Source organism: Drosophila santomea, chromosome 3L (assembly GCF_016746245.2).
Source record: "Drosophila santomea strain STO CAGO 1482 chromosome 3L, Prin_Dsan_1.1, whole genome shotgun sequence".
Lineage (NCBI taxonomy): Eukaryota > Metazoa > Arthropoda > Insecta > Diptera > Drosophilidae > Drosophila > Drosophila santomea.
Genome location: NC_053018.2, coordinates 20,780,481 through 20,802,713, shown reverse-complemented (window position 1 = coordinate 20,802,713; position 22,233 = coordinate 20,780,481). Strand labels below are relative to the sequence as shown.

Here is a 22,233-nt window from a genome sequence, read left to right as displayed (position 1 = left end):
ACCAACACGACATCACATTGCACATATTTCGACAAGCAAACAACACCAAGGGGGCTTCCCGCAGCCAAGTGGGGGAAGTGGCGATGTTCGAGGAACCAAAAATCTGGGGGTTTCCCAGGGGGGTCATATATAAACACAAACATCACGCACCATCACAATGTGCGTGCCTCTGCCGCCGACAATTGTCATCGAGTACACTCATTGACTCACTGCCGGGTTTAAAGTCCTACAGCACACGCCTTACCATGCCTCTCATACCATACCATATCATATACCACAGCGCCATTCTCAGTTTCACTTCCAATTCAATCTCGCATCTGTCAGAACGATTGTTTTCTTTTTTATTCATTTTTTTTGCCAAGCTTTTTGATCCAAGCTCAAAATTACAAAAAACAAGCGGTAGACAATTACGCCTTTTATGTTTCCCTGATGCTTTAGAAAAGTATTGACATCATATAAAAATTAAAAAGTGGCTTAATTTTTATTTGGGTATATTTAGCTTATAAAGCACAAGCCAAAAAAGTGTAGCTTGCTTTTCAGGGACATCCACATTTTCCGCACTTTTGGACCCTTTTAGTTAGTCATGTATAACATGATAAAGTGACCAAAAGAACTCCATATGAATGCCAGTAGAATTCTTTACAATCCAGCCAACCTACAGGTTCCTAACAATATAAAGAGATCTAAAAAATTCCAACAGCTGCTGATAAAACCAAGCCATCGTAGAACTTTAAATTCCCCTACGAGATTCAATTTATTTTCGATTTGCGATTATTTGTTATTCGCCTCGGTGGCACAATCAGTTCAAGGACAGTTCCACACCCACAGAGACAGCCATTTAAATCCGCTGGATGCTATCAATCATCAACAAGTTAACCCCACAAGAGGAGACCCCAACAAACCCGTGGCACAAAAACTGTCGCACAATGAAACATTATCTCACCACACAGAAACCCGCACGTGGAGAGTCTCGGAAAAAGGGTTCAAAGGCCCCTATGAATGGACTGAGATGGGGCTGTTCGGCCTTAAATGGGCCACCATTAGTTAGATTATCGAGCCCAAATGTGCAATTTGATTTCATCGTCCTTCGAGACGCTTTCAGCGAGCGAGAGCCCATGTGAGAGGGCCATTTCTAATTAGAAGTTTGGGGAAAAGGGACTCCAATCCAATAATGAGAAGTGACGGACGAGCCTTTAAATTTACGCCTCAACGGGTAACTGAAAGTTGACCGGCGATGCGGGACGGGACAGGAGGAGACAGGAACCTGTCAAATGTGTATGACAAATGAATGCCCATCTTGGCCCGGTCATAGGAGCTCCATCGCCGCAAGGACACTCCGTGCAACAGGACGAAGGATTGGCCTTTTCAGGACGGAGTCTTGCGAAGCCGACAGCTCATGACGGGCGAGCCGATTGTATAGCCAATGGCCGCAAATAGTACGCCAAATGTAAAATAACAGCTAGAACAAAAGTAGTATTCGCACATCTAATACAACTGTGCTTAAATTGAGGTTATTAAGTTTTTAAGCTAAAATAAATTAGTTGCGGCCGTCCTGTTGTTCTGATGGGTATTTTGAATTAAATATATTCGTAATCGGGTGAGATTACCTCCATTCAACCCACCTTCCAGAATATTGAAATTACAGATTTTTTATTTCTCCCACTGCTCGGATTTACGAACTGAAACAGTTTTCAGAACGTTCTCCTTCTCTATGGCACTCTGCAATCAAATTAGAACACAAACGAAATCTCCCCTTCATTTCACAAACATTTTCCACCTCTATCTCCTGGGTCAGAAAATCCGTGATTCGAATTGAAATCGAGCATCAATGCCCAAATACAACCAGCATGAAATTTGTTGAATGAGAGTGAACAGAGTTCGCCAACAATAACAGTTTCATGGGAAGCAATCAGGGAAAACAAATGATGCTTAAACTTCAATTTGTCCATGATAAAAATTCAAATAGAAAAATAAACAAAAGGATGAGACCATTATTTACTTATTTTCCTCACCTCGTCAATAATTGCTGATTAGTGGTGTTGAATGATGTATTTACTTTCCTAGACATTTAAAAGCGTTCAGTTGTACGCTACTGGTGACTATGAACTGTCATGTCTCACCGAACCATCATACCCTTGAATTTTTAAAGTGAGGGGCAAATAATCCTAGTTAACGTCATTGTTGAGGTAATGGAAGAACAAAAATGGTAATCGAAAAATCTAGCGAAAAAGTGAAAGAAACCCATTTTCGCTTTCTTCCAGAAAAAATATACATTTGTTTTAAATTCTTTGATGACCATAATGTGCTGAGTCATTCGTATGACACTTTTTTGGCTTGAATAAATAAAAAGGTTGAATAACGATGTTCATTTCTCTCTTTATTTTTCGAGAGTTCTGAGTAAAATTCAAAATGTAGAAGCGACTAAGTCCATTCTGCTTAACGTTCTATATTTTGGGATGAATTTTAATCCGTCTTAAGTTTCTTCATTATTATTTTCATTGCTGAAATATGATGACATTTTAAATCGCACAACTTCACTTACAATTTTCTCTTGAAGCCAAATTACGCATACCAACAGCTTGTCATTATATATATTTAAATATACATGAAAAGACAAATCAAGAAAATACACTGCTTCGAAATAAAATGAATTTCACATGAAATTTGAAGCCATTTGTTAGGGCTTCGAAGTGAAATTAGTCTCCTAACTTACTTTATCATTGTTGTTAATTATCCATCCAACCCACTGACAATGCACACATCAAAATGAGTTTCTCAGTGGAAAAGTGTTTCCATTTAAGATCATTCTTCGCCTGGTTGAGTTGGAAAGAGGGCGAGAATGTGGCAGCATTGTCAGCACATGTGTTACAAACCGAAATTTCACTTTCAAAGAGACCAAAAGCGACACTGATGATGATGAGGCCGGGTTATGGAAAAGGGGAGCTGTGCGATGCCTTAGTTGCAGCTCCAACTGAAACTTCATCCCCTCGGCAGCCCCTGAGCTCATTCCATTATGAGGCGCCGTTTTGCTGTCCGTAAAAGGAGACAACCATGACGGCAGCTTTGGCATTTAACAAGCAAGGCACAGCCCAAACGAAGCCACAAAGAGAAAGACACAAGTGCACTGCAAACAATTCATGGGCAAAAGTGCTTAACAGCCGTGGAAATCCATTTACTAGCAATGTTGATGTACATCAAGAGAGTTCAGGGCTGTATCTCCCAAGTATAAGGAGATAGTACTCCTAAGATTTCTGAAACTTTTGTACTATCAGGATCATTGTAGATTGACTTCTTCTATAGTGATCAAGAACATAAATCCACACTTCACAGAAGCCAAAGCCATATATGCATTTTTAGAATAGATTATTTTCGAAGTGTAGAGAGAAAAGCGCGATAAGGATAGGAGAGGCGTTACGACTGGTCCTAACCATTACTGGGCAGCGGGTCCAAGCTGCAGCTTTGGGTCGTGTGAAAGTGAAGGGCTTGCAGTGACTTCTGAGGTCGTTGCCAAAAATTGTGCTGAGTTGAACTCTGCCGCGAAGTGAAACATTTATGAGCGGTGGAGCTATGAGGAGTTATGAGTGGCGGAGGAGCCTGCAATCTGTGCTGGTGCTGCAGGTCGGCATCGCTGAGGCCATCTCTGTCTCCGCTCGGACCCTCTCGCTTCCTCTCAGATTGTCATGCAAAGCAGACTGGGGAGCTGGCTGCCACAGTGTTGGTGCTGCCAAAAAACTGGATTTTCTAAAAATAGACCGTGGGGAAATACTTGAATACGCGCCACATGTGCAACGGCCGCCAAAAGGCACAAAACACAACAGCAAAAGCAAAAAAGCCCAACAACTCAAGTCAAGCCGAGCTGCAGAGCTCTCGACTTTGCCGACTTTAGCTCGGAAGCAGCTCAAAGCTCATCTCGTGTTAGGAGATGTACCCATTCCTCATGCACATCGTCATCCGTTTTCTCCCAAAAAAGGGTTGAGTGCCAACAGGAAACAGAATTTCCGATTCGCCCGAAAATAGTTACCATTCAGTTGGCAAATAAAATGCTACAATGCCTTTCGGCCATGAATTCTTGGGATTCTACAAAATCTGTAAATGAAAAACGAAATCGCTTGTATGTCAGTAAAATGAACACCAGCTTGTCTTGACTAATGTTCAGCATCATCATTTGGAATACAAATGCTCTGCAATTTTCAAAGGACCTTTTTTACGAAAGTCACTGCCCTATAATAAGTTTGACAAAGACTATTTGCCAGTCAACTATCACTTTATAAATTTAATTTTTGTTTCTCATTTGTTTTTGAACGCAAAAACCTAATAGAACCACCCAGACCGCATCTGCTGAGAGTCCCCAACTAATATTCTGGCTAAATTGGAGCTCCTCCATTCCTAATCAATGCAGCAAAAAGTTCCCCTATCAAGATTATCCAGTTTCAACGCCTCTCTTCCATTTCGCCTTGCCGCCTATTAGAAATGTTTTCTATTTCATCGATGCCTTTACAGGCTCTCAAGAGTATTTCCTAGCCAATTCGTCGCGACGTGGCCTCGGCGTCACATCTGGATAGATGCACTTGAAAAAATTGAAAATAATCGTAATAGCGCATTTCTCTGCAAACTGAAGGAAATAACATACGATTTTTTGAAGAGAATGAATAATTATCCAAATTGAATTAAAGAGATACCTCGCCTACATTGCAAGACTTTCAACTCCATTTCAATCAAATCCTTAATGGTAAAATCTGTTACGTATTTCAATTGTTTTTGTATTTTATTAGAGCCCATTCGAGTTTTTATGAATCGAAGTATACGTTTTTAGGAGTGTGCTCTCCACTTGCTCCTCAGCAGTCCTTGCCATCTTGTCCAGTTTGCATTTGTTTGGGTGACAGGGTGGCTGCCTGGCTATCTGGGTATCTGGCTGGCTGGATGGACTGGCTCCAACTACTTGGGGCTGGGTTGTCTTGATGGGTTTAACAATTTAACAAGTTCCATGCAAGTTGCTGCTGGTGCTGGTGCTGCTGGTGCTGGTGCTGCCTCTGTGTCTGCCATTGCACGCAAAGTGGTTTAACTGGTATTATTATTATTATTTTTGTTAGCTATAGTGGCCAGTTATATGGCTCATTCCCGCCCAGCTCATTCTCTGCTCTCTGGCCAGCAGAGTCAGCATTCCAAGTCCGCCAAACCCACCAAAACTAATTTCAAATCTTTTCCCCCTCAAGCTGTGTGCAATGTGGCGTATACGTAATAATTTCTTGAGCATTGGTGAGGAAACGCTGTTCATTAATATTATTCTTCTCCTTATAGAAATTAAGTCATTATGTAAAGCGACAGTTCCTGTCTGAAAAATACGTATGAAGTGCGGGGCGCAGCGCGATAAGAGTCAAGGGTAAGTATGAGTACATTCCTCAAGTTGCAGCTGTCAAAATGGTTGAATGAATGTTGAGTTCACCCGATGGAAACTCGAGGATTGAATTGGTGGTATATTGAGGAGAAATTGCTGTGGGTAAATTGGAAATTCACTAATCAGTCTGAATTACTAAACAACCCATCAGAAATATTTCTAGAATTAAATTCAATGTTATACAGCAACAGGTATGATTAAGACTGTGGGTCAGAAGTCCACCTCCATTAAGGTGACTTAATTTATATGTGCTATACAATCTGAAATGCTTAAGAACCAACAGATTAGAGGCGCTCATAAAACAGTAATTTTTTCATTATTTATATATCATTCTAAGAGTTAAAAACACTAGAAACGTAAATCAGTTTAGTTTGATTTGTAGCAGAGATCTCCTTGTGTTATCAAATCAGTAGTCAGCGTCCACAAAAACACAAGCCTCGAAAAGAAGAAAATAACATAAAACTGGAACGATCGTTGCAGACTATACGATTCTCCATATATTCCTCACTCTTACTCTCCCGCTTTATTCACCTCCTCGGGGCCCTGAGCTCAACGCCAAGGCCATTTATAAATAATCCAAGCTAAAAATAACATTTGTTGTTGTACGCCTTGCCATATATACATATGCGTGATTGTTGTTCTTTTTAAGCAAACAGCAACAAAACAGCCACCAAACAGCAGCGATTAATGGCAGAGCGATATGCAAACAGCAAATGGCAACGGCGACTCGTTCTGAACCCAAGTCGAGCCAAGTCAAGCCAAAGCGATATCCAATGCACAAAGCCAAAGATCCCAAAACGAGCAGAAGATTGGGAATTTAAGACTCGCAGCTGATATGGCTCGATGTTTTATTAATAAGTTTAGTGTCCACACATGCCAAAGCTCCGGCTGTGCGAGCGACTAAAAAAAGATTCGTAGCCCACATTTGATGGACTGCGCGTATTACTACATACATATGTATGTATATAGCAGCTCTACAAGCACTCCAGACCCGGCATTATCTCGAACCAGGTTCTATTCGTTTTATTTTGGGGTGTTGGCTGATAACCGCCACTTGGTCGGAATATTTTTGCACATAAAATATTATTAATAGTATGTACACTACACATACAACATACAATCGAGAATGTAAAAGTCGAGACGATAAAAGTCGTCCCCTGAGCGTCTTTAATTCCCATTATCATAATCATGGCAATTCACTTTTGCTCTTTTCGGGCGCCTCCAAATATCGATTCCATGCACCTTTATTCCACACACTCAATCACACACACGTGTGTGCGCATTAATAAATACGAAATTTATGGTTTTATGGTTTCCCCGAATATAACTGTTGTTCAGATGACTACGTATGAAAATTTGATTCGAGCCTCAAATGAATATATTTCGATAAATGAACAGCAAATTTGTTTTGCAAAAAAGCTGGGTGAGGAAAATGCAAATAAAAAAAATTCCAAAATAGGTGCAGCGTCATTATTACATTTTGATTGGAGTTGGGGGTTATGGGACGAGTGTGTTTTCGCCTTTTTTGGTCGTTGTTTTGCCACTTGGCAGACGTGAAAGCACAATTAATGGCATAACTAAACCAATCTCACAAGGTGGAACGAAAAATCTCGCTAAAGTCCTTGATTTCTCATAGTATATGATATGCAGAAAACACCTCTTGACAACCGCACAAACCGCAATTAAAATTCTGCTTTTGAGGGCCTGGCAAATTGGGAATTCATTTCAAGGCGTCATCAACCGAGAATCGAAACTGAAAAGGAAAGTCCTTTAACGGCAAATAGTTTTCGCCGAACAATTTGCAGTTTTAAAGCTGCAAAAAGAAGGCCAAACGAAGAGGGCTTAAAAGAAAACGCAGTAGACGGCTTATCCTTGTTTGGCGCCGTGCAATTCATTTGATTCCTAATTGATCGGAATTAAAATAATTGGTCGGCAAGTGGCGCCAGCAAAGTGCTAAAAACCCACCTCCTGTTCGTTGTCGGCCGTTGTCTATTTATTTTGTTATTAAATAATAAGACACAAATTAATGCAATTTGTTTGCTCAACCCAACGAAACAGAGGCGGTCTCAAGGCAGGCGGTCTTTCAATTAACCCCCCAAGAAGAATTGCCGGGCAAAAAGTGACATAAAAAAAGAAACAGGACTGGCGGGAAGACAAAAAGCTACTTCTATTTTCTGATTAGTCATTGTCATCGTCTGGCCACGCGACAACCGAAAAGTAGAAAGCGAAAACGCATTAATTAAGCAGTTAGGGCCTTCGAAGATTACAATCGGCGCATAAAAAATACCCGAGGAAAGAAGCTCATCTACAAACGTGCCCAGCCCAACTGGCGGCACCTCGAGCGCCCAGAGCTCCGAATCCGTAGCTAACCACACAGTCCAGCGATGGCCATTGACTTCCAGGTCACAAGATAACAATGCCCAAACTCCAAACCTCAAAAACCTCAAATTTGACAGTACATGATAAATGGGTTTCTGCTTTTTTCAGCTTTTTTAGCTGCTAGTTTTTATTGATGCCCACAGCTACAGCTACCTGACCAAACTGGATGTGGTTGTTTTCGATTTCTTTTCTTTTCTGTCAGATTCAATTAATTGGCATTTACTTAAATTATCCAATGATGACGGCCAATCAAATACTCTTTAAGGGTAATTGGATTTTTGTCGGCTTTTCTAATAGAGTTCGATTATACTTAAGTGGCACTCTTTTTTGTTGAAAAAGATACTCTCTGTTTACTCCCCCAACCCCAAGGGGTTTCTTTTGTTTTAACAATTTATGTAACAATAAGTGATCCGACAAACCGTTTTATTTAAATTAAATGCTTATCCCAATGCTCTCTGTGAATTAAAATTAGAAAATGGCAGAGTCACTCAAACGAAAGAGATCTCGATTCTAAGGAAAAAACTTAAACCTATGTGGGGGGGGAATCACACGGAGTCGGATATAGAGCAACTATTTGGTCATTGGGGATTTTTTCCGAATCCGAATCCATCCAGAATTTCTATTTTAATTCTTGTAGCACTCATATGATCACGGCTGAATGAATTGATTAACTTTTCGTTTTAAAATTAACACCACATAAAAAGTATAATTGAACGTTTAGGTCACAGAATTTTGGTATTTTCTTTAAATTTAAAAATTTTGATATAATCAATAAATCAATTTTGAAATTATTATTCCACTAGAAAACCTAGTTAACAGAAAATCCGTTTGTAAATTTAAATGTCGCTGGAGTCAACAACGTTTGCATTGATTTGTCGCATTACTTAACCCATTCGACCGAAGAAAGTTCTGTACCCCAACCCACTCTCAATTGACTCTTCTTGAGCTAATTCGATTGAGCTAATTCGACTCCAGTAATTTTCATTGACTGATAGAGCCCATTGAACTTGTAACCGCCAAAGCTTCCCTCCGCCGCCAATCAAAGTCAGTTAGCATAAGTTTTTGACGTAATGTCGGAGCAGCCAAGTCGTCGCCTCCATTCCATTTCATTGATTGATGGACTCGCCGGCTTTCGGCGTGGGCTTACACATATTTTTAGGCTAATTACCCGGCGCCTCCGACTCCAATCAAGAGCTATCACATTCGCCATATCGCCGTTCCCGCAAACACTCACGTAAATTATTGGAAGGCGAAGAGAATTGCTTGTCGTTTACCTAAGTAGTACGTAAGTACAACCGAATCACTTGATAAGAACTCAAGATAACCAAATGATTTCGTCGGCAAACAAAAACAAATAATTGACTGAGGGCGAAACGAAATCGAGTTGAACAATATAGTCACTTGAAAATGTCAGTTATAAGACCACTCAGCCCGCTCTATAGAACCAGAAAAAAACGATCCATCGTCTTAGAATCGAATTTCAAGTGTTGCCATAGACGTTTAATTGCCGCTTAACAAATGTATTCTCCTTTTGCTTTGTTTTCCTTTCGGCATTGGATCCGTGAATAATGACAGTTAAAGCTTGTATTCATTTCACGAGATTTCGAGTTTTTTTTTTGTCGAATTAATCGACGACGAAACTAAATCGAAACGGTAGACGATAGAGAATGAATTTTGTTTATTTTTCGATTTTTCAATGGTTTTTGTGTTAGACTTCAACGGCTGCCGGTTGTATGGAAATTGGGCGCCCTTGGCTGACTTCCGCGTTACGATGAAAGTGAGTAGATAACTGAAGGAAAACAAGAGCTATTGACTCAAGCTTAGCTTCCCATTCATATTTTTCAGTTTTGTTGTGATTCCGGATTCTGATTGAATTTTCAATAAAAAAGAAATAATGTTCATCGACTTTATAATCAAATTCATTTATATACCTTTTGCTTGGCTGAAGAAAGAGTGGGGGAGATGGTGACAGTTTTACAACACTTCATACCTTCGAGATCCCTACGTTCATACGGACAGACCGGCGGAATCGCAAACGGGCATGGCATACTTTACAGGGTTATAAGCGCTCTAGATTTATATACTTATATGTGGCTGAAAAGGGTATTCGTTCCTGTTGCTAGACTGCAGAAAGCCATTTTACTCCACAAATAACCTTGATCATTTATTATATCAATAAAAATCCTAGCCGGTTAATGAAACACAGAACTATAATTAGAAAATCCACAAACGACTAACCAAAGCAAGTAGTCAAAGACCATTAAGCACAATTTAAATATTGACCAGATGTCATAGCAAGTTAAATTTAATTAAACACTGTACAAAGTTCTCGGCTATTTTTAGGCTGCTCAGATTTGACTGTTTGCCTAGACTAATCCGAGAGGTATAGGTCTGCTAACACCTTCAGCTTATTCAGAAGTCTGTATTTCGGGCTTTATCCCCACACACGCCTCCATGCTAATGAATAAACAGCGAATTTTTTCCTGTTTTCATAATATTGTTCCGATATTTATGTATATAGAGTCGTCGAATGCCTGGTAAAGTGCTATCAATGGAAACCAAACCGGCCAACGCCGGTTGGGTTTCCATATTACTAATCGCCGCTTTTTGTAACAGCTCGGGTTCTATTTTTAGAACGCGCCAATTCAGCGAGAACAAAATTTATTGTTTATATAAAAGTTATCTTTAAATTATCATTAAATTATCGTGCGGTTCTCCATTTCAGCAATATGCTCTGGCTCCATGTGCGAGTGGATTTACGGCTGTGTCGCTGAATGGCGCGATCTTACTTACATTATAACATATGCTGACATACAAGGTATCTAAGCCTCTAAGAAAATATATACGAAATGAATACGAGCTGAGAATAAAATGTGTAAATTACCGTAACAGTTGCTAATAAACAAAAGTTTACAGGGCGGGAGCGGTTGAAGGTCTTGCAGCTTGGATTTGTATTTAAAAGATACAAGATTAAAGATTTCCGCATAGTTTCGAAAGAATTCTGTAGTTGGATACAAACATCTGCGATTCGCGCTAGAAAAATAGTAACCCGACCTTGTCTCAGTATATTAACAAGCCATAACAAGAAGCCTTAATTTCATTAAACTTTTAATTGAGATTGTCACAAATTAGTTGTGCCGACTTTCTAAGATCTATAAAAAAGAAACAGTAGTGTAACCATGAAATAGCCAATAGCTTCGTATTTGCATATCGAACCGAGTTTTTGAACTAAATTGCCAAAACGCTTTTGGCTCTGCGAAGCTGACTGGAAAAAGCGGCACAAGCTTGAGCAAGTTCGACCAGCCGCTGAATCAGACTTCACGTTGAAAATCGAGAAATAAACGTCGAAACTTACATATATACTCACATTTGTATAAACACATATTTGCGATATACACCCATGTGTGAGGTATTGTATAAGAAAGTCGAGTTGTACTCATAGCACAATTTTTGCACATGTTCGTTTTCATTTGTGATTAAGTAAGCAATTAACACATTTTAAGTAAATTGCAAGTCGCAAATATGTAAAATGTAGCTAATGATATATTTCATGGATCTGATAAGAGAATGTCAACATTGGGAACAACAATTTAATAAATGTGAGCAATTCTTTTTCCCAAAAAATATATTCAATGAGTATTTCTGAAAATTATTGTGCCCCAAAGAGAAATGTTATTTAATGTATGGTTTGCAAGCTCTCGTTTTTTAGAAATAATGCCATAAGATTAAGATTTACATTATAAATCCCCTAAATATAAACAATATATAACAAAATCCATACTTACGCGATATGTTTGTTGTATAGTTCGTAAATATGTGCTGTAATTATTTGCCTAGTCACAAGTCCAGATATTTTAATGTTGATTTCCGTTTAATAAATATAACTTATTTTGTTGTTAAGGACAATTTTGATAGACGCACAACATATAGTCCTGGGAATTGGTTTCAGCGCTTTACAATGTTTATATTAAACCGGAGCTGCAAAAATATAAAATATAAATTTTTAATCATTTTGTTTGAATTAAAACTATATACATATATACATTGCAATTAAAAGCCGTTAAAGGTAATTTTAAATATTCGTCTGATGGCCGGAAAATCCAGCAATTAGCGAAGCGCCAAAGTTGTTGAACCGAATTAACTTGGCAATTTTACATGTTTGCATACATATTAAGGGAATTTTTTTAATAAGCGTATAAATAAACCATTTTTCAGACCTTTAGATACAATTTACATAAGCCTGAAGCTACTACCCAAACTCCATTTGTACTCTACATTCCTATATATTTTCTTTGTTATTTAGGCACAGTTTTCACCAAAAATATCTTTCCACTTTTATATGCTCAGGCAAAAGAAAATAAATGAAGTTAATTTGCATTTATATGACTAATTCGGTCTCGTTCAGTTGGTTGTTGACAAAATTTATAAATGCTTTTGCATTAAAATATGTTTTAAAGCCGAATGGGGAGCAATGGAACAGATGCTGATAAGGTTTCACGTAGCCTTATTTTAACAGAATTGTTATTTACTTCCATCTCTCAATTAAAGTTTTTCCGGGGCACACGATGTTGCTCCATTCCTTCCTGACATTTATCAGTTGCATCCAAATTGCAAGCAAAAGTTTACCGAACATATTATGGTGGTTTGTAGCGAGTAAGGAATGAAAACACTTTTAAAATATAATTTTTAATCAACATGATAAAGACGGACAAATATTCACAAATTTGAATTCCACGGATATTCCATTAATTCATTATTTGCCCTTTGTATATTTTCATAGTCCTGCGCTGCAAAATCCCTAACGATGCCAATTAAGGGACTGTTTGTTTGCTGTGCCAACAAATTAGCTTGCATCAACATGGCAAAAAGCTAAAAATGTTTAAAAAACTGAATATGTAAATCAAATGATTATCAGAGAATAAAAATTCAGGAAAGCGTCAACGCAGCATCTTTACAAATAGATGCTTCATAAGAATGCTTGTAAATTGTAAAGGGCATCAGTAAGTAAAGTCCTATATTAAACGTGAGCTGCAAATTTCAAATACATAATAAAGAAGAAATAAAAAATATATGTAACTGGCAGAATAAAGAAAAGTATTATCGGGTAAAGGAACAGGTCTGGCTAAAGGAGAGTGGATATCGCCAATAATATAATATCATCCACATCAATCAATTATTAAAGAATTTCGCAGCAAGCAGCTATTAAGCGTAAAAAATTGAAGGCTTTAAATAAAAGTAAAAATTTACAACTTGTACAAAGCCTTTAAAGTTTTTAACTTTTGATATCCAGAATCTGTCCGACTTTTTCCTTCTACCTCTTAGTTTATTTATTTTTATGTGTGAAATTCTATCATCTGTTGCTTCCGGCCAATGCAAATGTGAATCCTCCGAGCCTCCGTGCGAAAAGCCCCTTTGACATTCTCAATCAATTCATGTTAGCCAAATCTACACCCACTATCAGCCAACATATAGGATGTCCCACAGCTCGGCGGCAAATTGAGTTTATGCTGGTGCTGTCTTTTTTCCGCGGGCCTCACATGTGCGGAAAAGTGGGCGGGAACACGCCCATAACATAGTGTAGTGGTGGCCGTGGATGCAAATGAAGTGCAGCGAGTGGAGCGGAGTTAATTGCTTTCATAGAGCGCCTAACCTGAAAAGTATGCTAAGCAAACGGGTGCGTTTTAGTTTTCCTGGTAAAGCGAGCGAAGAGGCCAAGTTATTAAAAAACTTTTGCTCTCGTATCCAGGTTATTCCTTTCCAAGTATTGCCTCCACCTACCGATTTTTTCTTACACCCAAATTGGTGGCGAGAGTAAATTCACAGAGCCCATAAAAATAATCATAAATTTTCCTGCTCTCTCGTTTGTGGGAAATTGCAGGACAAACAGTTGTTAAAAGCTCCAAGAGTCGTAAATTTATGGGGGTGTTTGGGCGCAGGAAGAGGTGGATCTGGAGCTGACCGGTATTCTGGATACCGGGTATGCATATTGACTGGCACATCGCATTTTCCTCGCACTTTTCCGATGGCGATTAATGCCAATAGAGAAGCCCCGCCCAAAAATTATGACAAACAAACGCAGGAACAAAGACAAGAAAAACTGTGGGGAAGAAGACCCTTTGTGGACTTTCACCGCCTGGCTGGCGTCGTTTTCTTCAATCTACTCAACTTACATTCTGTTTATTAAACAAAAACACTCAAATTGGGACCACAGGCAAGCCCACGTATTGTCCACGACGAAGGGCCCCGAGAAGAAACGCGGAAAATCTGTCGGTAGGGAAAACTGCCCGCCAGGTAGGCGGACTCTGATAACGAGTTCCTTTCATATTTTCATTGAAAATTGTTTCGCTTCTTATGTCGCTGGCACGCCAGGCCCATGGGCAAATTTTCGAGTGGGATGTGGAATCGTGACATTCTTGCTAAATTGTTTGCTTTCGCTGAAAAATATCTTAAGAGGGTCGCTTTTGCAGTTGCAAAATATACGCAAGAAACGAGAAATCACAAAAAAAAGGTAAATATTTATAAAGGATACGGCTAAGTTACAATTATTATATCAAATACTTTTGATACATGTTTTGACAGTGATATCACATATTCACAACTTATTTAAACTATTTTTTCATATGTATCAAAAAGTATATTTTAATGTTTTAAGAATGTAAATATGCATACAATGGTATCCTGCAAAACCGAAGAACTGCAAAGCCGCCCCATAAATTCGTTTGTCTGTTGCTTTTGGCATATTGAGGCACTTAATTTATGCGCATGGAGGGGTTGGAATGGGGGTGTGATCGAAGGATGTGGCAGAGGGCACTGCGGGGCAGGAACTGCCAATCGACACATTTTGGGAAAGGAGGAATCGAGGGAAAACATCGCCTCCGGTCATATCGACACCGTCTTGTGGCAGCGCCCAGGAACCGCAAGTCGGGAAGGCCATTAATGACAAGTTAAAACAACATAATTTAGTGGCGGCCTTTTGGCCCAAACATAAACAATTCCCTTACAAAAGCGTTGAAAGGGCCCTAAAACGTTTTCTACTTGGCCAGAGGTGAGAATTGAAGGGAAGTCCGAGGGCAACAACGTTGCCCAAATCGGCGAATAGATTATCAGCTTTGTTGCGGGTAGATTACAATTATGTAAATTGCGGTTCGGGCAAGTCAAGTTTTATGTTTATTATTTGCGGATTTCCAGGAATCTTAACGCACTTGTGGTGGTGCGTAATTGGGAGATGCAAATTTGCAAAGTGTCAACAAAAGTTACAAGCAGTTATTTATGATTATATCTTTGTTAGGTGACATCCATATTACTTTGGTTATTCGCGATTCCTCGTTTAATTTATTTACGAACGGTTCTCAGTTCAAAGGTTTAATTTAACTTTAAGGCCGGAATATCCTTTTCATCAATTTGGAATCTAATTGTATTGAAACCATTCTTGATTTTCCATTACCGCATCTGGTTACAGATACTAGTGGAAATGTGGCCAGCAATTGCAAGTCAGATAAGAAATTCCGAACATATGCAATGAAGTGCACAGACCTTGATGGGGTATTTATGACTTCTTCGCAAACATTTTAGTGTGAAAATAAGAGATTAAAGATTGAATAAATCATAGTTGATTGAATGAATCTTAGTTGAACTAGGCAGCAAGACAACTACTAAAGAAGATGTCACAGCACTGAATTGCTTGAACAAATCCAAACGTTTGACTGTAAAATTCCCGCATAATTGTACCAATATACAAAACTGCAGCACACAACAGACTTGAAATAAATCTACTACCGATTGTCAACCCATCTTCTGCCCGTCACTTGTCACATGTCATGCCCCACAGGAATAATGTTATGTATAAAACAAGGGACAGAGGCAAAAAAGCTTTTTTATTGGCCAAATTAAATTACTTTGGACTTTTGGGGGCCCACAGCAATGTGTGCAAAATAATTTTTCCCCTGTTACCAACTCTTTTTTTTCAGCACTCACTTTATGCGAACCAGGTTTTAGTTGGCTTTTGGCTTTAAAAAGCACAATGTTAATAATTGCTCAAAACTGTAACCCAAAAATATTTGCATAAAATAAAAATAAGTTTTATAAATACAACTTGAGAAGAAAGCATAATTTGTTGAGCACTTTCTTAATAAGGTTGGGAAATAAAGTTCTATTCAAATTATGACTTTGATCAATTACATTCTTTAAATCAGTTCGACTTCTTGATTGAACTCCATTCAGTGGTTTTAACTCACAGCTTCATGGACACAGAAAATTCATATTTGGCAGGGGTGTGAGCCAAAATCAGTGTATGAATGAGAAAATATTTAGCAGGAAAGCGTAAAGCGTGCTTTCACTTTTCGGTTGCACATAGTGTGTACATGCAACAATCAGTTCATTGATAGTGACTAGTTGGTCTCGTTGTCCCGTTGATATTCTGCTAATTGGCGGAAAACAAGGAGGCTTTTAAGTACGGTATTGACTCGAATTAAATGTCCAATTGGCTCTCTTAGTAGTTATACGGCGTGAAACCAAAATAATTGGGTAACATGCTCAATTTTATATTTGATTATATTTACTATAGACTGAAAAGGAACCACTATGTAATTATATTTTATCTTCATGCAGTTTCAGTGTACTTTAAAGCTGCTCTTCTGGAAACATCTCATCCAGCTAATGACTAAAAAACGCATTCCGTTTTTGTATTTAAATATGGCAGTGCATGTGTTCATACCCCAGAATCCGCGGCTTATCGATCTACCCCGTTTTTAGGCCCCTGTCTGTGGACGGATTTTATTGCGGGGTGAACTTACATGGTCGAAACGAATGGTTGGCTTCCGAAACGCACAGTGTAGGCGAATGTTGGAGCGCAGTGGTTGGGAATCAAGAGGGAACTCGGGAAACTGGTAGCCAGGGCAACAGAATCGCCGGGTTCTGGGGTTCGCTCATTTCACGCTCTGCCAATACAAGAATGAAGCTTATGCACTTGTCGGTCTCATTGACGTAATTCTCGATGTGGCTGTTGCATTGCATTCCATGCATTCAAGCCGACTAATGCAAATAACGAGTTAACATTAAGGCGGAAAGGTGACTTTAATGACATCTTAAAATATTGCCAAATAAATATTGTGCAAACCTTTGATAATAATTAAAATAAAAAATCAATCGAAAAATGGCAACATTGATATATTTAATCTATGAAAGTGATGCCATTAAAAGCAATTGATACTAAACTGCTAAGTAATACAAGTGTTTTTAAACCGCTTTAAGGTATCGTAATAACACAATCTGTTCTGAATATTTTGCACCTTAATTCAGACACTAAAAACGAACTCTACAAATCTTAACTTGACTTTGTATGCTTTCTTGCATACTTATGGAAATTACTTCCACTTCGTTCATAATCCACCTAATCCTTCATTCTGCAGCCACCAAAACTCAAAACAATTAGCAACATTTCAAAGAAGGAGATGAAAATTCTTGTTTGCAAAGGAGTCAAGGGACCTCTAGCTATCTTCAAGTGCATTTGCATATATGCAAATCTAATAAGGATATCGAGACCTCTTAGGAAACCCACCGAAATGTTGCTTTGTTGCTTTAGTTGATGAGAAGGAAGTAAGCCAAGTGATTCGCATTGACTTGGCCATGGTCACCACCCGGTCTGACATGTTCTGTCTAATTTATGCAATGACAACGGATTTCAAGTGTCAAATTATTTATTGTGGAATTTTTGCTACGCATCCCGCAGTAAACGGTATAATTTCAATAAACAAACAAAAATGTTCCCCAATTGCCAATGTCAGTTATTAACACACCACAATATTCTGTTAAATGATTAGGCAAATAATGTCCCTTTCTCTAGAATAAAAAGCGGGCCAGCAACTTCTTTTGTTCAGCCTGGTGGAATTTTTTATAATTCCCTGATACGGGCTGTGGAAATTTTTACACAACAGCTTCATTTTCTCAATCAATTTTTTATTTGTTTCCGACACTGTTTCTTATTTTTTCTGTATGCATGCTTTCTGTATGTTTATTTCAGAAACGCGCAAAAAACTTTTCAGGCCTGACAGCAAAGAAAATTGGAAGGAAAAAATATTTGGCATGTTCCTTTTTTTCTGCTTGCTTGTCATAAATGGATGATTAAACAAAGTGACAGTAATATTCAGAGGTGTGAACGGATATAAAATGCTCTGATCAATAAAAGTGTTGATATGATATACAAATTGAAATTGTATGTGGGGTGCGGTAATTTTTTTTGGTTTTCGCAACACAAAGCTGTTACAATCGCAAAATGTTTCTAAAAAAAAATAAATTATATTTCACAATAGAATGCTGCGATTACCCTTTATCTCGCACGATTTTTAGGAAAGAATTAACAAACAAAATAAACATAAGACAGATAACCGTTACTCTGTTGACAAAATTTGTAGATTCTTAGAAGTGGGCGTTACCAAAATCTTCATGTAGAATCCAGACCCTAAAGTTCCCGAGATCTCGCCGTTCTTGTGGACAGGCATACGGACAACACGGAAAGCCATGCCTAAACTGAATGAGCTACTGATCCGGATAATAAACAGATATAATAGAATAGCGGCTGCAACGCTTTTTTCTGCCTGTTACATTCCTTTTATCAAGTGTATTATACCTTTTTAGCCCACGAGTAACGGGTATAATTATTTGCCCATGACGCACTGGCTCGCCTGATTCTTACGGAATTTTAAAACCCAAAAATATAGCAAAATTTATTATAATCATTTAATATACTACTTCTAATTTAATTATGGGCGACAAATTTCTAATTGAGAATTGACAGTTTTTTCGAAGGAATAAAAATAAATTTCAAAGTGCCCTACTTTTTTAATTCTAAGATACAGTAATGAGAATACTTTTATGAAAAAGATACAAGTAAATAAAATAGTTCTTAGATACGCGAATGTTATAATAATTGAAAAATTCCAAGACAATGGAAGCTTACGAAATTTTAAAATATAAGTAATTCAAATTTTTTGTATTCTTTTTTCATAAAATTTTAGCACAACAAAATCTTTGAATACTCGAAAACTTTAAAAATATAAGTATATACACTTCAAAAAGAAAACAGACATCCCAAACAAGAACAGAAGACTCAAATTAAATTAGCAGGACGCTAAATGATCACACGGTCGCTCTAAAAGAAAACAAGAAAAGTACAAAATTCACAGCTAAGAAGCAGAAAATTAAACTTCTGTTAGCGAAATTTGCAAAAAGATACAATGCTGCTGTACAGACCAGGCGATACCACACAGATACAGATAGAGATACAGATACAGGGACATATACGGATACAGATACTCTCATAGAGATACGCCCATGCCTCATATTATTTATACCCACACAAATAAAGATACAGCTAGAGATAGAGATAGATAGCGAGATAGAGCTGAAAAGGTTGGGCGACAATTTTCGCTCCAAGTTCCAGAGGCCCGCTCAGGGACGGTACTGACGATGGGGCCCCATCCATACATGCTGGTGTATTTGTTGCTTCTATTTTTAGAACATTAGATGATAAGATTGCGTCGTTGCCGAACCACAAAATTGTTTGCGGCTTTAGCGCAAATGAATATACAAAAAAAGAAAAAACTAAGCATTACAACAATTTTTTTAACAGAACAGAACACGGTTTATAGCAGGAACTATTGCAAAACATATTAAACCAGGACCACAATTTAATTCATAGTTGGCAACAACCCGTGTTATATGGATTGACTGCTGTTCGTTGTGCAAACATAGAAAAAAAGATTTGCATTTAACTTCATACCTTTCCAGTTCTCGTAGCTTTGCTGGCTATGTTTTGTTTTCCGCCCAATTATTAGTTTAATTCTATTTCAAAACATAGCTGTATGCCCCGAAGTACATAAAAGCTTATCGCAAACAAATTGTTTGTTCCAAAGCTTCTGAAAATGATTCTATATTTAAGCCAAAAGTTTAGGACCGTGTGCGAAGAGCATCCAGGAAAAGACTAAACAAACGCCTCTTAAAATACATTTTTCTTGTTTTGTTTTTCTTTTTTTGCGGATACGACGTCGGCCATGAGGGAAATTATGCGAAAAAATACGCTTCTGAAAGCGAGAAACTGAAAGGTTTATCTAACGCATTTTAGGATTATTTTGATTTGGCCGAACAAATATTATCTATATATCAGCTTACTAAATAACGACAAACAAAAACTAAACTTAGAATAGTTATAGTTTGGAAAAAGCAACACGTTTAAAGAATATTTTGAAATTACAAATTACTATTATAATTCGTATCAGAATTCAATATTTTCTTTTAAGGTTAGTTGCAACTACATTGCGAACGTTGTAGGAGAAATGGGAAAAAACGGAAAACACCTGTTCAATCTAAATGGTAGAAGACGACGGCGCGGTTGGCTTTGAAGCCAGAAATAAGGAGTCGAACATGTTTATTACTTAATATTTTGCAAGCAAACACCATGGAAATAGGGGAAACATTTGTATTTCTGCGCAAATGTTGACACAGAACAGATACCCAAAAAAATACGATTCAAAGATCAAGTTGTGAATATTCTGCGTTTCTGCCAGTTGCCAAAAATAATATTCTGTAAAGTCTCGAGGAAGCTGTCAATTACACCCACCACCCCCATACTCACACACACTCCGGTGCAAATAGCGAGCGCCTCCCTAAAAATACACAAACTTATTAATAGAACGCTTTCAGACATCGAACATTTCAATTTCATTAGCAAACCGAGAATAATGTAAACAAACGAAACACCCAAAAAATGCAGTATGTATAAGATTTGAATTTTTCTCAATTTTTCTTTTCCACATAAAAATTTAGTACGACCAGAAAACGCAAATGAAATTGTTCAGAAAAGTCCCTGAAGGCTACGAAGGGGCTAGTGGAAAACGCCAGAAGCCACATCGGCAATTTGAGCACTCCCCCACCTACTTTTAACAGAACAACGATGGGAAAAGCCAACTTGTTGCGGTTCATTGCCGGCATTTTGGTGGCCAGCTTTTATCGAACTTCCCCATTCGTTACGGGTATGGGAAAATCGAGGATATGGGGAAAATCTGAAAGGGCGCATGGCTCCCAGCTGAGGTAACCCAAGAGTTTCGGTTTCACTGCATTGGCTTTCCCACTGACACCGCACACGCATCAGGGTAATTATTTAAATCGGAAATAGCTCGCATTTCAGAAGTTTTTGACAAATAAATTGAAAGCAGAACTGATGGAGATTAAGAACACTTTCAGCACTAACGACAAATATGAATATATTATAATTTAAGCGGTAATGCAATGGGATATTGCAAAGGTACTTGTTAAACTAGCAATTTTCCATGGGAACTTTTAAAATGCGAGTTGAACGACTGATTTAACATAGAGGTTTGCATTGCATTTAATATAACAATTTCAAAATAATAGTGTTTAATAAGTGACATGTATTCGAATTGATTTAATTAACTTACTGATAGCTCATAATTTAAATATTTTTACACTTTACATATGTACTATAAATATACCCGAAGCTTTTCATCGTATATCAATTAAAATAGTATTGCACTTTTCTACAGATCAATAACAAAGTTTAAAATGAAAAATTTAATTTTTTTTATTATTTTCCGGTCACAGTATTATGTTTCGTGAGATCGTTATAATCTCTTTCTTGACAGAGAAATTATGCTAACTTACATAGATGCCCTTGCTCGTTTTGTCATCAACTTTTGCCAGAGATCGCTCTTCTCTCTCTTTTCTGCCTGCTCATCCGTTGTTTTCGCTTCGGATGCCTCCCACGTTGGCGGTCGATTTACAGTTAGATAAAGTTTTTGTTTTTCCACGATCACGGCGTTTTCCTTTATATTTTTTTTTGTTGAATTTTTGCTCAGTGTTTATTTTTCTAATTGGCTTGCTTTTTGGTTGTCTAACGATTGTTCACTTTGTGCTTTTTGTTATTCCTGTTGCTATTTACTCGCGTTCGCTCTTCGGATGGGAAATATTGTTGTTAATATACATTTAAATTTCGCGTTGTTTTTGTTGCTGTTGCACATGGGATGAGAGCTAGTGGGAGAGAGTGGAAAACTAACTAATGTTAGTAGCGGTAAGTTTCAAAACAAGGCGATTGCATGCTAAAAGAGCAATAAAAAAGAAGAGAGAAATGCATTGTATTGTGTTCTTAAGGCGTAAAGAGAAAACAAGATTACAGCGAAGAATCTGGAAGAACAATCAAATGCCGAAATGTTCTACATATATGGTTGAATACTATTTACAGTCAAACAAGCAAGTTAATATGGCAAGGTAAGGATGTCCAAAACTACACTGCTGTATCATTGAGTCGCTTATTAGAAACACGAAACAAATCTCTTATCTTTGCACTGCTCTCCCTCTCGCTGACTGGCACGAAAAACAATTATCACAAATTCCAGTTTTCGTTATTTTTTTCGATTTTTTCCCCGTATTGTTGTAAACTTTATGGCACT

At 37.9% G+C, this 22,233-nt stretch overlaps 1 protein-coding gene across 3 annotated transcripts in view; it reads right to left on the bottom strand.

Moving 5' to 3' along the window:
• LOC120447520 (receptor-type guanylate cyclase Gyc76C) overlaps positions 1-22,233 on the bottom strand; it is a 38,570-nt gene that overhangs the window by 13,083 nt on the left and 3,254 nt on the right. The window contains exons 2-3 of one of the 3 annotated variants that reach the window (XM_039628951.2): positions 21,449-21,814; positions 11,560-11,752 (exon numbers count right to left, since the gene is read on the bottom strand). The gene's annotated coding sequence lies outside the window, so the exon portion shown is untranslated. The remainder of the gene's footprint in view (positions 1-11,559; positions 11,753-21,448; positions 21,815-22,233) is intronic. The other 2 variants (XM_039628949.2, XM_039628950.2) reach the window with 2 other exon arrangements.